The sequence below is a fragment of the Petaurus breviceps genome, unplaced genomic scaffold (genome assembly GCF_028583685.1).
Source record: "Petaurus breviceps papuanus isolate PSGF00001 unplaced genomic scaffold, PetGlider_PUasm1.0 90849, whole genome shotgun sequence".
Classification (NCBI taxonomy): Eukaryota; Metazoa; Chordata; class Mammalia; order Diprotodontia; family Petauridae; genus Petaurus; species Petaurus breviceps.
Window position 1 is genome coordinate 7352610 of NW_027187361.1, and position 20165 is coordinate 7372774.

At 35.9% G+C, this 20165-nt stretch overlaps 1 pseudogene; it reads left to right on the plus strand.

Annotated features, from left to right (window-relative positions):
- The first annotated feature begins 1181 nt into the window (after window positions 1-1181).
- Window positions 1182-2288, plus strand: LOC138149827 (protein FAM217A pseudogene; annotated as a pseudogene).
- The last annotated feature ends 17877 nt before the right edge of the window (window positions 2289-20165 follow it).

Here is a 20165-nt window from a genome sequence, read left to right on the forward strand (position 1 = left end):
TGCAAACAGGGTCATGATACCCAAACCAAGGAGAGTCAAAACAGAAAAAAAAGAAAGCTACAGACAAATATTCCTAAAGAATATTAATGGGGGCAGCTAAGTGGCACAGTGAATACAGCATCAGCCCCAGAGTCAGAGGACTGAGTTCAAATGTGGCCTCAGACACTTGACACACTTACCAGCTGTGTGACCTTGGGCAAGTCACTTATCCCCAATGGCCCTCCCCCCTCCAAAAATCAAAATAATAATAATAATAGCAGTGCACCTATAGCAATATATGACAAAGATAATAAACTGTGATCAGGCTGAATTTATAATAAGAAGTGAGGGTTTGCTCAAAAATCAGTAAAATTATACACACATCATATATGTTTAAATGTATGTATATATATCTTCACCAGCAAAAATCATAGGATTTTAAAGACGCATACAAATTATTTAACAAAATAAACAACCCATTAATGTTAAAAACAACAACAGCAACAACTAGAATGCAAAGGAAAAAGTGGAGCTTTTCTTAAAATTATTAGTTGCCTCTATTTAAAACCAAGAGCCTGCATAATCTGTAATGGATAAAAGTTACATATCTTTCCGGTTAGATCTGTGGTAAACTAAGGATATACATTACCATACTGTTCAACAATACTGTACTAGAAATACTAGATATAAGACAAGAAAAACATTGAGTAAACAACCATTGCCAAAGAGGGAACAAATCACACTTTGCAGATAATAGGACGGTTTTCTTAGAGAATTCTAGAGGGAATAAAGTTGCAGGTTACAAAATAAGCCTCTCCATATTAGTGGAGAAACAAAACTCCCCCCAAAGAGATAGAGAGCGAAATTCCTTATTAAATAACTAAGGTTGCCTTCCGCCCCTGCAGCCCAAGCGGCACTAGTAATCCCGGGGAGGGCTGGTGAATACATCCATGCTTCCTATGCTTGGGGGAGGGATCACAGGACCAGAGGAGGTAAGCAGGTCCAATTGTGGTTGCCTAGAGACAAGAACCCAGGAAACCCGGGCCCCTCCTCTACCTCACCCCAGCCTCAGCAGCTGGAGGGCCTGGGTCACCTCCCCAACTTTTGTGACCCAGCCGCCTCCTTCTCCCCTCTGTGCGCTCCCGGCTCCATAAGTCCATCTTTAACGAGGCTGCCCTTTCACTTCCCACCATCCCCTCAAGATGACAGAGAAGGGCATCTGCTGCAGAACTTCCCTGGGGTTCATGGAAGGAAACTGTCCCCGAGCAAATAGCACAGCAGCCGATAGAGTAAGGGAAGGGAAATGGGGCCAGGACTCTGTGGCGATTGGACAACACCTCAACAAAATGGGGAAAACAAGTTCATTCTGTGGGATATCTCGAACTCATCTCCCTATGACATACATCCCTCATGAGAATGTAAATCACTGGAATTTTGAATCAGATGTCTTCACTCTTCAAAGCACAAACCTCCCGCCCACAAGGAAGAGCACAGCAGGTGGCAAGATGAAAAAGATTCATTTGGAAACTCCAATAGAACAACTGAAAGAATTTTGTTTGTCAGAGAACTCACAAAAAAGATCACTGAAGGACAGTAAGCAGGAGAAGGGTCTGTACTGCAGCCATCCTCCTAATGAAACATTGTTTATCCAGAATAGGGATTTTCAAAAATCTCCCTTGGAAACTGGCTTTAATGTGAATAGAAATCGTCTGAGGTTCACTCTGAACCACTTACTACCAGGTGCTTTCTCAGTTGGCAGACATCCTGGACCTCAAAGACAGATGCCATTAAGTCTCCACTGGCCTAATGTTGATGGAGACTTTTGTAAAGACAGAAATGAACCCCAGAGTAACTCATCTTCAGCTCCAGAATGCAATAATGAGGAAACTTTATCCTCTTCAACTTGGAATACAAAATGTGGGAACAATGGCATGGAAGAAAATCAAATTGATAAAAGTGATTTATCAGAGGATGAAAATGTAGATTATAGGTTGCTCACTTACTTTAAAAAAATGGACCTGAACTTAAAGCCAGAAGTAATACATGACTTTGAAGAACGTTTCTCAGAACAACCAAATCAGGTATTTTCATATCCTGATTTTCTCCCACCACCTTTTAATACTTTAGACCTGCGTAAACTGGCCTTGTCAAAATCTAAAAAATGGAAATTGGGATTAGATCATGTAGAAAGCTCCACTGAGCAGTTGATAAATCGTTTATTGGAGATGGAAAGAATACAACACATGACTATACAAAAGGAGAGGCCTAGGATACCATTAAACTATTCCATTCCTTTTGTCCCTGAATAACATATTTCCTCTGAAGGCAGATACAAAGAGAAACCATCAAGGTTTCCCGAATCTTTGCCTCTTTAGATAGCTTGAATAGATAAACATAAAGAATCAAAAAAGAAGAGTGAGAGAAAAAAAACATAAAGAAAAACCTCTGGTTCTTGTAAACTTGAGAATACTTCAAACCCAGTGCAGTTCTATGCTACTATCTATCAAAATGAAGCTCACCCACCATAATTAAACTCATTGCTACTTGTCAAGACTTTTAAGTTCTCAAAGTTTCTTATTAAATCCACAACAAGAAATTTCACCCAGATCTATTTCAAGTCCTTCCACTGCTCAAACAACTCATCCACTGGTGAAGACAGTTTCAACAAGATGTCTGCAACCAAAGGCTTTTTTACCAGTGTCATCCCTTTCTCTTTGCCAAAGATACAAAAGGAAGAAAGCAAATTGTCATAGAGCAAAAAAAGAAACGCTGTTAAAAAATATAGCTGTAAGTAGGCTATTCTATATTTAGAAGAGGAATTGTTTGTCTCCTTTATTTAGAAGCTGTATGTGTAAAGAACTCAAATACTGGCCAAAAATAACCCTTTTTCTTTTGTGATTCTCATTGGATAAAAATGTGGCATTTCAAGCCAGTTGAAATATTACTCATCACTACCAGTTACAAGTGTTAAAAGTAAAACAAAATGAAATAAAACAAATATTACTTGAAGTGAAGTAAATTTTGTGAAAAATTAATCACTTTGTACTTCCCATATATCTTAGAGCATTTGTCATGACATATTGGTAAACCTTTTATGTTTTCATCACAAATAATTCATTATATAAAATTCTAGAGACTGAACTTCTGTTGTGCCTATTTCCTAGTCTAATTATAACAAATACCGACACAAAAAAGATAATTGACTTCAAATAAAATAACTGTAGATTGTATAAAAGACTTGGGAGTCTACCTACCAAGACACTCATAGAAACCACATGAACTACATTCTACATAAAGACAAATCTAAATATTTGGAGAAATATTAATTATTTATGGGTAGGCTGAACAGATATAATAAAATTATAATATACCTAAATTAATTTTTTCAGTACCATAACTAACAAATCATGCTAAGAAAGGGTTACATTATAGAGATAGAAAAGAATGACAAAATTCATCTGGAGAAACAAAAATTCAAGAATATCATGGCGTATTGAAATCAAGGGAATAAATGAAAAGACAGTGGGAAGGAAGAAGGCGTAGAAGTACAAGATCTCAAGCTGTAGTTCAAAGCTGTAATTATCAAAATATTTTGATACTGAGTAAGAGAGAGGTCAATCAGTGAAACAAAGAAAATATACAATATGTAGAAACAAATGATCATAGTAACTTTTAACAAAACTGACGATCCCAATGATTGTGGCCAGAACTAACTATGTTTAAAACAAAATAAAGCAAAAACAAACAAACAAACGAAAACAAAATCTGGTGCATAGGAAAAGTGGAAAATAATCTGGCAAAAATTAAGTATAGACCAACATCTCACATTATCTACCAATATAATCTCCAAATGGCAACATGATTTATAGCTATTGATCTATGAATAGGGGAAGAAACCATGAGTAAAAAAATAGAGAGATTAACAAAAAGTAAAATGGATGATTTTTAGTAAATAAAAAGTTTTGCATATTGAAAAACAATGAAACTAAAATGAAAAGAGAAGCCAAAAGGGGGTGGGGGATGTGAGAATATAGAGGGACAGATATGCAAGATAAATGAGTGAAGGAAAGATACCAAAGGAATAGAAAAGCTTAAACCTCATTCAAATGTAAACACAATGACAATGAATATTAGTCATGATGTACATATATATGTTTTCTGCCAATCTCTATAACATTTTTATGAAAATAATCTGTTCTTTAAGGAATAAAAAGACTCTTGTTAGAGATATGCTATAGTAGACTACATATTCAAAATAATTCTATTAACTGAAAGATGTGGAAATTAAGACATCCCAGTTTTTATTTGTTTTTTATAAAAAGAGCAAAAAAAAGTTACTTAGAAAAAATATTTGAGAAAATAAAACAAAGTGATACTTCAATTTGCTATCAGAGTCCATCATCTCTCTCTCTGGAGGGAGATGGTGATTTATTGTTTTCATCATGGGAGCTTTGGAATTGTCTAGATCATTGTATTGATAAGAATAGCCAAAAATTTCACAGCTGATCATCATTACAACATTGCTATTAACTGTACATAATGATTTCCTGGTTGTTCAAACTTGACTTTACATCAGTTCATATAGGTCTTAAAATGTTTTTTTTTTTTTTCCTGAAACCATATACCTCATCATTTCCCACAGAAAAATATTAATCCATCACAATCATATGTCACAACTTGTTCAGTCATTCTTAAATTAATGAGGATCCCCTCAATTTTCAATTCTTTCTCATGATAAAAACAAAACAAAAACTGCTATTAATATTTTTGAATGTATGAGTCCTTTTTCTTTTCCTTTGGCTTTTTGGGGATACAAATCTAGTAGTAGTATTGATAAGTCAAAGGGTATGCATAGTTTTGTAGTCTTTTGTGTGTAATTCCAAATTGCTTTCCAGAATAGTTAGACCAGTTCACAATTCCAATAGTTCATTAGTATACCGGTTTATCGCTCATCCACTCTGGTACTTGTACCTCATTTGTTTTGTTGTTTTTTTCAGTTGTTTTCAATCATGTCCAACTCTGTGACCCTATTTGGAATTTTCTTGGCGAAGATACAGGACTGTTTTGGCATTTCTTTCTCTTAATTCATTTTATAGATGAGGAAGCTGAAGGAAACAGGGTTTAGTGACTTGCTCAGAGTAATACAGCTAATAAGTGTCTGAGGCCAGATTGAATTGGCAAGAATGAGTCTTCCTGATTCCAGACTGGACACTCTATTACTGTGCTACCTAACTGCCCTCAGAGTTGTTTTAATTTGGCTTTATCTAGTCAATGGTGATTTGAACCATTTTTCATATGTTTCTCTTTCCTGCTTACCTTTTTATTATTCTGAATCTTGTGTTTAAATGTCAAGTTTTCTATTCAGCTCAATTCTTTTCATTAGTAGTACTTGAAAGTATTTGATTTTATTAAATCTGCTTTTTTTTCTGGAAGGGTTATGCTCGGTTTTGCAAGGTAAATGATTCTTGATTGTAATCCTAGCTTCTCTGCCTTCCACAAAATCATCATATTCCAAGCCCTTTCCTGCTTTAATCCAGAAGCTGTTAGATCTTGTGTGATTCTAACTGTGGCTCCACAATATTTCAATTCTATCTTTCTGTCTACTTGCAATATTTTTTTTCCTTTATCTGGGAGTTCTGAAATTTGGCTACAATATTCATGGGGTTTTTCATTTTGAGATCTCTTTCAGAAGGTAATCGATGTATTATTTCAATTTTACCCTCTGGTTCTAGGATATGGGGGCAGTTTTCTTTGATAGTTTTTACCCTTTTATGTTTTTGCTTTTTGGAGGGAGGAGGGCAGGGAAGTTGGGGTTAAATGACTTGCCTAAAGTCACATGGATAGTAAGTGTTAAGTGTCTGAGGCTGGAGTTAAACTCAGGTCCTCCTGACTCCAGGGCCAGTGCTCTATTCACTGTACTACCTAGCTGCTGAAAGTTTCTGTTTGAACAGGAAGGAGAAAGCCTCTTAAACGACAAAGGGCAAGGCCGTGGGTTAGTTGGTTTGAGAGGCTGCCTCCACTCCAGCCACAGGAACTTTTACCCACAGGTTAGTGAGGGGAGTTGAAGATTGAGGGAACATCTGCTGACCAGGAATGCCAGACCCAGCTATGCTGCAAAGAGAAACAGGGTTAAGAAGGAACCAGCACACCATGGGTGAATGCAGAAGCAGTGGGGCAGAAAGCCCCCGGCAGTGGGCACTTACAGGAGTTTGGAGGTTTGGCTTTGGTTTCAGGCTAGAGGGAAGAACTGAAAATCTGGGGCAAGAGGCATCATTTCCCATACCTCAGGGCTAGAGTGCACTAGAAATAATTGAGCTATTGCCACAAAAAATGCACCGCAAAGGAGAAAGAATTCAACCATACAAAGTTATTATGGGAATAGAGATAACTGGGGTTCATCTTAAGAGAACAATATTGAAGTAAGGAGACCCCCAAAGAGTAACATGAAATGGTAACCTGCCCAAAAAGAATTTATAGATCTTAAAAAAAAAGACTTTAAACATCAAATAAGAGAGATGGAAGAAAAACTAAACAAAAAAGAATACAAGAAAAGCAAGAAGGATACGAAAGGAATATTAACTAATTAGAACACTGGTTATGGCCCTGTTCTTATTTATCTCCACCCACACTTTCTTCTGGCGAAGGTACTGTTTTAAATCTTTTTGGGGGGGAGGGGGAGATATTAAAAGCTTGGGATTTTCTGACCTACAATGCGAGCTTCCCAGAATTCTTTCAAAAATTCCCAGAATCTTAACAAAGAAAATAACATCTTGAAAATTAGAATTGGGCAAAGTGAAATTAGTGAAATTATGAGATCAAGAAATCATTTAAAAATATGAATAAAGGAAAAATAGAGAAAGTGAAACTTCTGACAGGATAAGAATAAAAAACAGATTTGGAGAATAAATACATCAAGAAGATAAAACAGAAAAATAATTGGACTAACTGAAAGTTATGATCAAACATAGAATCTTGATACAATAATACAAGAAATAATTAAATAAAACTGTCCTGAAGCATTAGGACAAAAGAGCAAAGTAGAAATAGAAAAACATCCATTGATCACCACTTAAAAGAGATCCTATAAGGGAAACTCATAGTAATATCATAGTCAAATTCTGAAACCCCCAGATCAAGGGAAAAATATTAAAAACATCATGATTATAACAATTTGAATATGATGTTGCCACAATTAGAATTACACAAGACCTAGCAACAGAGACACTGAAAACTGTAGTTCTTGGAACACAACTTATGGAAGAAAAAAAAAAACAGGGGCTCTGGCAAAAGAACCTGTAAAATGTAGTATTATCTTGAAAGAAAAAAAGAAACAGACATTTGATAAATGCTCAGACTTTCGAGACTGTTAAAAAAATCCTGAATTTCATAAATGATTCATCATACAAAAACCAATAGAAATATAAGGTACATAACAAAGACCCATGAGATCCATGAAAACAGACTGTTTACTTTTTACTTATAGAAAATGTATGTCTAAGATTCTCATTAGTAATTAGGAAGTTTATAAGAAAGATTGGGGGTAAACCTGAGAATGATATGAATTTTAAAAGTAAATCCATTTAGGAACAGCTTTAAAGAGTAGTTATTTTATAAAAATGAGATGTAAGAGGAAGATCTGATACACAGGAATTTGAGGGGGGTAGAGGACTGGTAGTTCTGGTAACCTACTTTCATAAGGAATGGGTTTAAGAGGGAACAATAAATATATATTTAAGAATATTAACATCTTCTAAATTCAGAAAAAATAAAACAATAGGGATCTAGGGAGGGGGGAGAGGAAAGGGGGTGGATTTTTCGAGGGGACAATGAGGGAATAGGTAAATAGTGGTATAGAAGGGTGTTTAGATTTATGAGAATGGGAGGATAAGGGAGGGATCCTTGGAGGGTGATAGGCAAGTCATAGGAGGGCAAGGTAGTGGGTAAAAGTAAAGTAGAGGAGGCAGGAGGGATAGGAAACAAGAGATATGTTCATACATAAAAAACAAAGATTAGGGGTAGAATAGTTTGGGGAAATTAAATGTCTATATATGTGTGTATATATGTATATGAATATGTATCTATAGCTATTGAGAAACATCTAAACTTTATTGTAGCCTGCTGGTGTGGGGTGGGGGAGGGCATTTATATATACATATATATATATATATATTTATAAAAAATCTATTTAGGCTTTATTGGGGCCTTCAGTGGTCGGGGAGGGTTGAGAGGAGGGAAAAAAAGAACAAAGTAAAAAAGTACACAGCAGAGAACAAAGAAAAATTCACAAGGAAGCAAAAGAAATGGATAATTCTCGATACAATGAGCATTATTTATCATAATATCATATCATATTTATCATATTAATGAAAACTTTTTGTTACATATTTTGAATCTCCTTATGTTCTGCTATGTACACAACATGCTTTTTTCCCCCTTTCTAACCTTGTATGTAAGTTCCAATATTGAAGTTTATGACATTTCTGGTTTTTTTTTCCCCTCTATTCTGTATTTGTGTTGTGATGTTTGAGTCTAAAATAAAACTTTGGAAAAAAAAAAAACTCAGCATTTTTTTAAACTTTTGAGTTCCAAATTCTATTTCTCCCTTCTCTTCCCTCCCCCTTCCCTGATATATGGTAAGCAATCAGATAGAGGTTATATATGTCTAATTAGGTAAAACATTCCTATATAAGTCACTTTGTACAAGAAGATTTGAATAAAAGAAAAAAGTGAAAGAAAGAAAAAAAGTGAAAAACAGCATGCTTCATTCTATATTCAGTAAACATCAGTTCTTCTCTAGAAGCATATTAGTATGCTTCTTCATTTGTCCTTTGGGATTTTCTTAAATCAATGCATTGCTGAGAATATCAAAGTCATTCACAGTTCTTAATCGAGCAATATTGCTGTTACTGTGCGTAGTATTCGTGTTATGTTCAGTTCACTTTGCATCAGTTCCTGTAAGTCTTTCCAGGTTTTTCTGAAATCATCTTGGTTGTAATTTTTATAGGACAATAAGATCCCTTTACAATCAAATAGCACAGCTTGTTTAGCCATCCCCCAGTTGCTGTGTATCCTGTTGGCTTCCAAATCTTATCCACCACAAAAAGAATTCCTAAAAATATTTTTGTATAGATAGGTGCTTCTCTGTCCCACCCTTTGATATCAGATATTTTTTCTGATGAAATATTTTATATTTTCTTTTATTGTTTCATTCTTTTGCCTCTAATTTTCTTGATATCTCATGGAATCATTTACCTACATTGTGTCAGCTTCAGACTTTTTTTTGCTGCTGTTTTCACAGCTCATTTTGAGGGTCTGTGAGTTTTTGGTGCTTTCAAGTTCATCCTGGGAGAGTTATGGTCACTGCAGTCCTTCTCTGTACTCTGGCATTTATCCAGGAAGGGTCACCTGCTCTCCCAAAGCCACAAGCACTAGCACTCTATTCCCTGAAACTGCCACCTTGGCCTCTGCTCCCTTGTGCCCAATCACCATTGCTCTCCTCCCCCTGGAACTACATACAGGTAATACAGTTACCCATCAGCATGAGTTATATACTCAGTACCAACAAAAGATCCCCTGTAATCTATTTCTGATTCCTTTCTCTTTTCAGTGGGCTCCAGACAAACTTCTCCTGACCTCCCAAGTTTTCATAGGTCAGAAAAATGTCTCATACTGATCTTTCTTTTTTTTCTTTTGCTCTGTCACTCCAAAATTTGGTTTGAGACATTATTTCAGAGTTGTTTGTAGGAGAATGTTGAGAGAGTTCAGCTTGCTTGCCTGTGATCTACCATCTTGAAACTACCCCTTCTAGAGATTTTATTTTTTAAAAGAAAAGCAACATTGCTGACCTTGGTTGAGGATCCTCTCATCATTAAGATTAGATGAAGCATGATACTGGGAGAAATATACCTGCCAAATATGTTCACTTCTGATATGAAGGCTATCCAGCAGACACTACAATTTGGAAAGGGATTCTCCATAGAAAATGTGGTCCTGAGAATTTCGCTCTTCTGTGATGACAGTACTAGTTGAAAAAAGTCCAGAAACACTGCAGAGTTACCAGGGTGAGACATATACCCACTCAAAAGATTTTGGCTTCACTATCCACAAAGAAAACAAACAAAAAACGTGGGTGAAGAATTAATATTGTTATGATTAAAATGGATAGACAATTACCTATCAGCATGCATATATATAAAACTGAGACAGCCAATAGATAAGAAATTGGGCTTAAAATTAAAGACGAATAAGTGAGTTGACTTGTATTGCATTTAGGAAATTATAGAACTCCATTAATTATCCCAGAGTTGTAACAGAAACAAAGACCTGTATTTTGATACCAATATTCCACCAGTGTTGTTGTTTCCAATTAACTGAAAATTAGTATCACTGACAGGACAATGGATAAGTGAGTATCAGGTATGAAAAGGCTGCAAAACTTAGCATATATGGCTTTTTAAAGAAAAACTCTATAAAGAATGTCATCGAGAGTGGCTAGGTGGTGCAGTGAATAGAGCACTGGCCCTGAGGTCAGGAGGACCTGAGTTCAAATCTGGCCTTAGACACTTAACACTTACCAGCTATGTGTAAAGTCAAGGATGAACAGCTTTCTAGAGGACTGCTGCTGTGAACAGCTTTCAAGGTTCTGATTACACAGTATGGCGAGCACTATTCAATGACAAATCAGAGCAAAACATCACAGAAAATCAAAATGCAGCATTCACAACAACTTATCACAGAAAATGGCCACACAGTTTTCACCACAGTGGTCACACAGTTTTGAACAAAGTACAATCATTTAGTCAATCACTTGGCAACTCAATCATTCAATCAACTCAAACATTCAATCATTGAAGGGTCACAAAATACAATAGTCAAAGTTCTCCACTAATGGGGCATGCTAAGTTACAAATCAGTCATTTATTCAGTCATCAATCACTATTCAATCATCAGTCACTACTCAGTCATCAGTTACTATTCAGTACTCTCTTAAGGGGTATTGGGAAATACACAACCGATCCACCTCTTGTTCACAAGTAAATCACAATTTCATCACTACTCAGTACCCACGGGAAGTTCTTTTAATCTTGACTCGAGGCAGGCAGCTCCTACCTGAATTCACCAAATAGTAACCTGGGTTCAAAGGCAGATAGCTCCCAGTTCCTTGCCTAGCTGTCTGTGCAGGTCCTGTTCCACACTGAAGTTCACAATGTCGAGTCCACCTTAAATCCTTCACCATTCTCTGCTCCTGGAAAATCAAGGCTTAACAAATCACAAGCAAACAAAGTACTGACACCACAGTAATGCTTCCTTAGTCTTGGCAGCTCTGACTGGTACTTGCAAATCCTCAGCAGCTCTAGCTGGCCCTTGGACTCAGCAGAAGTTTCAGCTGGTTCCCAGAATTAAAATCACTTCATCCAGGTTCTCAAAATAAAAATCGTTCTCTCCAGCATGGGCCTCTCTTCCTCAGCTTCCAGAACCTGGCTCAAAGAAGATCTGCCTGACCCACCAGGGGCTTCTCCATATATACACAAGGCATTAGCTTCCTGTTTCATCCATTTCCTCTTTCAACTCCTTCCTGTTACATCAGCACCAGGGGTTCATACCTTCTGTTTCATTAACAGAGGCTTGATTATTTACCAAATGCTAAGTATTTGTTAGCTTTGCCAATACAAAGGGATCAAATTACATTACTATTACACCATGTGACATTGGGCAAGTCACTTAACCCCGACTGCCCTGCCTTCCCCCCTTCAAAAAGCAAAGAAAAAAAAATGTCATCAAGGAAATATGTGAATAAAAATGAAGATAGGTTATTCAGTAGGAAGAATGACAGGTAATTCCATGTACCCACAAGTTTCCTTGCAAGGGTAGAAGAAAATAAAGTTTCTGGCACAATGAATGGGCCCTCTGACGTCAATATTTAAAAGGATTTAAGAATTTCATAATACTAATAGGCGGAGTAAGTTTGCATTGTTCGAAGCAATATCCAAATGATGAGATCATAAATGTACTTTAAGATTCACAATATGCTTTCTTCATAATAAGCCTTTTATACAGGTATGTAACTCTAAGAAGGTAGATGAATTAAACCCAATACAGACTTTAACAATGGCTTCTATAATTTTCTTCTTAAATCTTATTTTTTGCTTTGTAACATCTTTCATATAAAATTTTTCCTCTTAAACTCACATGAACACCAACATAGGACAGGCCCTCATCACTTCCCACATAGACTATTATACTAGGTATCTAATTCATTTCCCTGCCTCATTTCTTTCCATTCTAATTCATGCTTTACTCAATTGCCAGTATGATTTTCCTGAAGTGTAGTTTTGACATAATCATCCAGCTCCTCAACAAAATCCAGTGACTTCTTCTTCACACTTTAATCAAATATAAAATACATTTAGCCCTTTACAATCTCACCCTGTTCTACTCATGCTTTGTACCCATCTGTGTACTCTATCGTCTACCTTCCCTGGGCTACTTTCTTTTCCTCACTCATGATACTCTAGTTTTTGAATCTATATACATTTGTATTGACTGTCCCCCACAACTTCAATGCTCTGCCCATTTGTCTCTGCCTCTTAATTTCCTTATTTTCTTTCAAGATCAAAATTCCTCCATAGGAGGCCTTTTGTTGTCCACCCATTTGCTAATCCCTTTCTATATCAGGTTACCTTCCCTTTCCTTCATATGTATCTTCTATATATTAATGTCTCCCCCATTGGAACGTAAGCTCCTTGAGGAGAAGGATTTTGTGCCTTCTATATCTCCAGTGTTTAGCAGACTTTACCTTCCCGATCATTTCTATTCTTCTATCAGTTTTTTTAATTGCAAATTGACAGTTGTATTTTTTGTTTTGTTTCATTTATTGTTTTTGTTTCTGTGTGTGTGTAACAATTTGTGACTTTACAGAGGATAGTCCATTTTTATTTAGCTATTTCTCTAAGGAAACACATTTGAGAAATACTGTAAATTGTATCATGGCAGTGGCTTAGGTTGCTAACCTTGTATGAGAAAAAGGAACATTTATATATGAGGCATTAAAAACTTTCCATTTCTTTCACTGAATCAAAATCTTCCTCCCACTCACTTTTAAAAGTTCACTTTTCCTCTTCATAATCCCATTTTCTTTTATTATATGAGGGCTTCTGCAGTAGCCATTGTTTTGTGTTTTGTCTTCCACACTATGGCCCAAGACTGCTGAACCTTAACTCGGCAGACGATTTGGGACTTGATATGAGTATCTCAGTCATCTCAGTCTTCTCAGTCTGACTAATAAGTTAGTAGTACATTTTTAAAATGATTTACGTGTTTCATTAACTTGGCTTACTAGTGTAATTATCCATATCATGTTTCTATACTCTAGTAGTCTTTGAAGCTACCTATTTCATAAGTCTTTGGGAAGCAGTAGACTAATTAGAATGTCTTCTTGGTCGGGGGGAACGAAAATCACTTGTCTAATACCTTGGGCTTGTTTCCTGCCCCAGTAGCTCCTGAGTTTGGACAGTTCATTTTGGTGTCACAGTATCTTATTTGTTGATGCCCTATGTCTGTTACACATTCAGCATCCGATATATAATATCTTAACTTCCCAGGAATTGTGCTTTTTTCCCCCTGACTACCTTCTTTGTTCTGGTCTTTTCACTTCTGTGAATTTCTTATTGCTGTGGTTCCTACTTGTTCTTTATTTACTGCCTTTTCTTTCTTCCTAGTTTCTGTCTTCTGGTACTTTCTGCTCTATTGTTGATTACTTCCTTGAACATATTTACTTCAGGATACTCAGACAATGTTGATACCTAGATCTTGTGTGACTACTACTACTGAATACTGACCCAAGTCTGTGTTTTTTTCCCCTTGTTTCTTCATTTCTTTTCTATACTAAGCCATGGTTCTTGACTTGACTTAACCTATATAAACTTCTTACCATGTCTTTGTGTTTCATTATATCCACTGATTAAATCTTAAATAATTAATTATTTAATTATTAATAAATAAATTAATTATTAATAATTAATAAATGATCAGTTTATTGAATTATCATTTTGTATTTATGTACAAATGAAAAAAAGAATAATTTTTATGGTAAATTTCTGAAGGAAAAGATCACTCCCTGGGGGAAAAGGAGATTGAAAAGAAAAAAAGTTGAAGGACCATTAAGCTATCCAAACTCTAAGATCAAAGTCTACACATCATATTTTAAGAAATCTTAAAGGAAAATTGCCCAGACCTCTTAGAAACAGAGAGTAAAGTGGAAATAAAAAAATCTGACCTGCTTGAGTCACATGGAAGCCTGAGTCACTAACCTCCACCTACAGATGTCTGATTGCTTAAGCTAGATGTCAACCCCTGTCCACTACTGTTATGTGTCACCTCTGTACCTGGCATCAACCAAGCTCCAGATGCCAGCTAAAGAATTGTACTCTTGAATAGGACCTCTTGAGGCAGGGATAGCTCTACATCCAATTTCAGCAGGAAGTAGCTATGGAACAAGAGACCTTTGCCCCTTACCCCAAGAGATTTCGGACCCTATTCATTTGAAGGAGAAATAATGGGGTGCTTGTGCTCAAGACCCACCCAAAGATATTGTTTTATGTGCTTATTTTGCATTATCCCTGTTATGTTGTTGTACAGTTATGTGGATACCAGTTACCCCTAAACTCACATTGACCTAAGTACTGGATACAAAAGATGTTGGGTCCGAATGTAATGGTAATGTAAATGGAAAGATACTTCCCTTTCATTAATAGGTCCATGTGACATGCTTGAGTCACATGGAAACTAAGTTACATGAGTCTGTGGTGGAAGAAGCTTGCTGAATAGGTGTAGCAGAAAGGGTGGAGCAGAGCCCAGAGGAAGTTGGTCAGAGCAGTTAGAGCTGAGGGAGAGAGATGAAGCAGGAAGCAAGCTGTAAATGAAAGGGTGTTAGTTTGTGGGAAGGCAATAGCAGGGAGAAGGACTGGGGATGGTGGAGCCTTTTTCATGGTTATTGTGTATAGATTTCTTTATTGCTATGATGAATTTGGCTTTCTGGCATTGGGATTCAGCTTTCTGGTTTTGGAAAAATTGTTTTGGTTCGGTCTACCACATGGAGAGTCTGCTGTGTTTTGTGATTCAGAAATTTGCTGGCATATTCGTAGCCACCATAGTCACAGTAAATATTGTGTTGTTGCTACAGCATAGTCTTCCTTTAAGATCCAAAAAAAATCTCCTTTATAAGATTTTTCAAAGTGAATTTCTTTTCTAAACTTGGTTCTACATCTCTTTACTTACTGAAGATGTCTAATGCTTTTTAGTTGAGACAGCTTTCAAGGATCCTTTAATATATGGGGTAAATTATTTACATTGGTTAAACTTCTTTAGAAAATATCTATTCTCTTTTCAATTTCTATTTTTCACTGCCAATATTGTTGTTTAAGTACACCAGAGTGTAGTCTCTTCAAATGCATTCCTTATCTACTTATTTGGATACTTTCTTTTAATTTGATATTGAATTTTGCATTTAATGTAACATATTAATGGTTTGACTATGCTTTTGCATGTAATCAAGTAATTCCTGCTCATTCCTTAATGTCCAACTCCAAAGCCATTTGCTACTGAAGTCTTCTCTGTTTCCCCCAGTTGGTAATAATTTTTGCTTTTTTTAGCTTAACATAGTATTTTGTTTTACATTTCCATCTTCTATGCGGTTTACATATTATATTCTACAATAGTTTTCTGTCTATATATACACCAGATCATAGTATTAGACTGTTAGCTTTTTTCAAAGTAAGGAATTTTATATGAATGAAATTCTTTGTATCTTACTATGTCTTTAATGCCACGAATGCCTATTATGTCTATGAAATAAGTTTACTTGGTTTTATGCCTCCCCCCACCAATTTTTGGGTCAAAGAACAAAAACTACAGTTGTAGCTTCAGTTATATCATGTATTATTTCTATAAAGGGACTAATTCCTAATATTTTAGTGCCTTATGCACGTATTTCCTTCCTGTAAAGTAAATATATCCTTTGGAAACTGTTGTGTTGATTCAGCAGTTTGCATGGAGACTGCTGAGTGATGCTTTATACTATGGTATTTGACAAGTTATTTATAGGACATAATTCCCCTCCTTTGGTTACATTTAATGCATTATGCAAGCCCTGAATTTAAATCAATGCAAGTAAAGTGTCAGCAAGTCTTTTTTTTTTTTTAGTTTACAAACACATATGTGCTTTCTGAAATTCATTTTACCAAGAGGGGATGTTAAATATCCATTTCTTTCTATCTCTCTATCAAGAAGGAAAGAGAGAGACACACATACACACAGAGAGAGAGGGGGGGTGGGGAAGGGAGAGAGTAAAAGAGAGAGAGAGAGAGAGAGAGAGAGAGAGAGAGAGAGAGAGAGAATGTGACATAAAAGGCCAGGGTTTGATTAGAGAAGTATAATATCCAGTTTGATTAAAAAAAATGTTTCAAGTGGAAGAAAACCTACAACTGAGCAGAATTACAAGTCCAAATACCTGCTCGTAATATGTCTATATTTTAAAATGCTTTTTCTTTTCTTGGATGTCCTAGAAAGGTAAACATTTTTTGTTTTGTCAAAGAAATGGTTATTTTCTTCAATAAATGATTGATAACTTCAAAATTGTCTACCCTCTTGTGGCTATTATTTTCATTATATGACTATGTTTGATTTTTCTATGGATTTGATAAAAAGACACTCTTTTGGATTAAATTAAATTCGGCATAAAGGAAGAGTTTAGTATTCCTTTCTATAATGTGCCGTTTTCAAATTATAGTCACTTGTCACTCAGAGCTTGGTCAAAATTGCCTCTCTTCAGCCAATTGAAACTGTATATAAATTGACAATAATATCAGCAGGAAAAAAGGTTTTATAGTACTATTGCCAGTAGTATTTATAGAGTACTTTAAGGTTTTCAAACTATTTACATGTATTATTTCAGGTGATGCTCACAGCCATCCTATGAGGAAGGTGTTATTATTATGCCCTATGTAAGGAAACTCAGACTGAGGCAAATTACGTAATTTGCATAGGATTACATAGCTGACAGGTGCCTGAAGTAGGATTCAAACTCAAGTCTTCCTGTCTTCAAGGTTACTGTTTTATTTACTGCAGCATTAAATTGCCTCCAAAGTATATCACAATGTCAGTTATAGAATTTAGGAGTTTGAATAATCCTCAGAGTTTACCTAATCAAATATGTCTGTGGGCAGCACAAGGAATGCCCTTAATAGCATACATTTCAAGCAGATTCCACTTGAAAGCCTCCAGTGAGGATTATATACATAATAGCACAGTCTTTCTAATTTTGTAAAGTTCTTATTTTCAGGAAGTTTATCCTCCTCTTCCCCCCCCCAACTCCCACCCCTTTGTACTGGGTCAAAATTTTATTCTCTCACAGAATTTTAATCATTGTTTCTTAGTTTTGGCCTAGGGGAATATAGCCTAAGAAATTTCTACAATGGTGACTTCCAAATGCACAGTCTTGTTACAAAATCCTATCATCCCAGATTATCAGAGTTAAATGAAATTTAAAGGTTATCTAGTCTAACCAGAGCAGAAATTCTGTCTATCCTCTCCCTGAAAAATTATCATACAGTAGTATACTAATATTGTTGTACCCAGAAAACAGGAGCAAGACCCAAGTAACAATTTAGAAGTGGACCCTTTATTATATGCCATTTTGGCTTTATCAGGCCACATGGTGGGCTGATGAGGTACCACCCCACCATCCCAGGTCATACAGCAGCCATTTCAGGTAAAACCTCAGTTTTTAAAGGGAGGCCGGGACACCAAAGGTTAGGTATTACGTAAGCTGAAACTTACAGAGGCCAAGAACCAGTGACTGGTCAGTAGACACCTTGAAATTCCTTCCAGTACCAAGTATCCTGACCCAGAAGCCTGACCACTCCTGTGGGGGTGTGCTGACTGGGGAAGGGCCCACATCCAATTGGGGAGGGTGGAACCAGTCCACTCACCTCCCTGAGGGAGGACAGAGGCCAGGGGATGGGAAAACTAGGCACTCCATTGTGGGATGGGAAAACCAGACACTACAATATTAATAGTAGTAATACTATCACTAGTAATAATACTATTAATAATAGTAGTTTCAACACACAAGATGGGGAACTTCATTAAGCAGTTAGTTCTGCCCCTTGGAGCCAAGCAGAATATATAAATCCCTTTGCCATGTTGTAAATTTTCAAATACTTGAAATATATTCAAGCACTTAAATATAACTAAAGTATGTTAAATAATTCATTTCATCTCCAAGCTTAATGTCCCTGTCGCTCAAATTGATCCTTTTATGATATGGCCTCCAGTCCTCTCATCATCCAGGATACTCTTTTCTGGACATACTCCAACTTGTCAATAAACTTTCTAAAATGCGTCATAAAAAAAAAAAAAAACTGAACAGAACATTCAAGATATCTGACCGTGGTAGAGGACATTGGGATTATCAGATTCTTTATTTTATTTATTCTTAGGCCTTTCCTTTTGGCAAACTGGAAAAAAAAACAAACTATACATACATATATACATACGCACATAGAAATATATATATATATATATATATATATATATATATATTTAAACTTTCAACTCTGTTGACCCATACTGAGTTTTTAGTTTGGATTGATAAACCCCGTGTATAGTTTTTAGAGGAATTGTCTAACCAAGCTTCCCCATCCTTTTACTCCTTTAGTTGACATTTTAAAATCCATGTATAGCCTTTATATTTATTCCTTTAAATTTCATCTTGTTAATTTTGGCCATTTTGCTATATTTTCTACAAACCTTAAAATTCCACAAATTCTGAAGTCTCTTACTCTATTTGGTCTCGGCTTAAGTTAAAGCAAAAACTTGCGTTCAGGAATTTCTAGAAGAGTGGTCCTCCGGAAACTGATAAAATTAAGAAATTTTACTGTTAGGTGGTAGGGAAATTAAGCAAACAAACACATATGGACAAAAATATATGGCAATATAAAGACACAAAGTTCACTTCAGTGTGAGGAGGAAAGAGAAAGAGAAGGAGATTTAATCTCAGAATTCCCAGTCACCACAATGTATTTGTTCTCACTATTACTTAGTGATATCTCCTCTGTTGACATCTATGGACTCTTAATATCATTTCTCGGAATACAAGAAGTTTCTCCTACCTCAGAGCTGTATACTCTATAGGAAGAATGTCATTCTTACTCACAGCTCCACATGTTCAGGGGGCCACCTTCTTCTCTCCATTATCTTATGTTCATTCTTCCAACTTCTGACCTCTTGGTACAATATATGATTCCTCTCTGAATCTTTGGATTATTTTTCCTTTTTGTTTATTCTTTAAGTCTCTTATAGCATTTTTTCAAGGACAACTATATTCTCATGAGGCAATGTGGAAAATAGTTATTCCTCCAAATGCTTTCATCTTTATTTTCTTTAGGGTAACCTCCATTTTGTATCTGCATAGGTTAGCTTTTCATTGACAGAGAAATTAACAAAGTGGCTTTCTTCAGGTCATAGCAACATTCCAGTTGCCATCTTTGTTTTCTAACTTAAATTCTCAGTACTCTTCTATTATTGATTCTAATTCTCATGGCAAATTTCCATGGCAAACTACATGTTTGCTATGTCTATTCATTGTATTGTATTCTCCTGAGTGAGGGATTCATGTGTTCATTTATAGTTTCATTCATTTGTAGTAAACCACTTTTTTTTTGTTTTTCCCACAATGTGATGGCAAATTGCTCTACCAAACAGTTAGCAGACTCCTGCACATGTCCTAATTCATATACATTATGAATTGAAGAAGCTAGTTTAAGCAGTTGTCTTTGAGATATCTCTCAAGGAGAAATTCCTCAGGAGAATTGTTCTTCAGGCTAAATATGACCAATACCTCAGACTGATGCGCATATTCCTTCATGTCTACTTTCCTCATCTCTTCATTTCCCTACTCTGAACGAGCTTCAGCTTGTTAGTGGCTTTCCAAAAAAATTGTAGCTCCCGGTAGGAAACACAACATTGTAAATAGCTTCCATGTTACAGTATGCATAAAAAAAAAACAGCACAATGATAATTTTAAATTGTTATAGAACCAATAATTATTTTGCCTTTGGCTTTGTCATGATTGTATGATGATATGCATGTGTCAGATGGCGTCAGATGGCAACATGGTACCCTGTAAC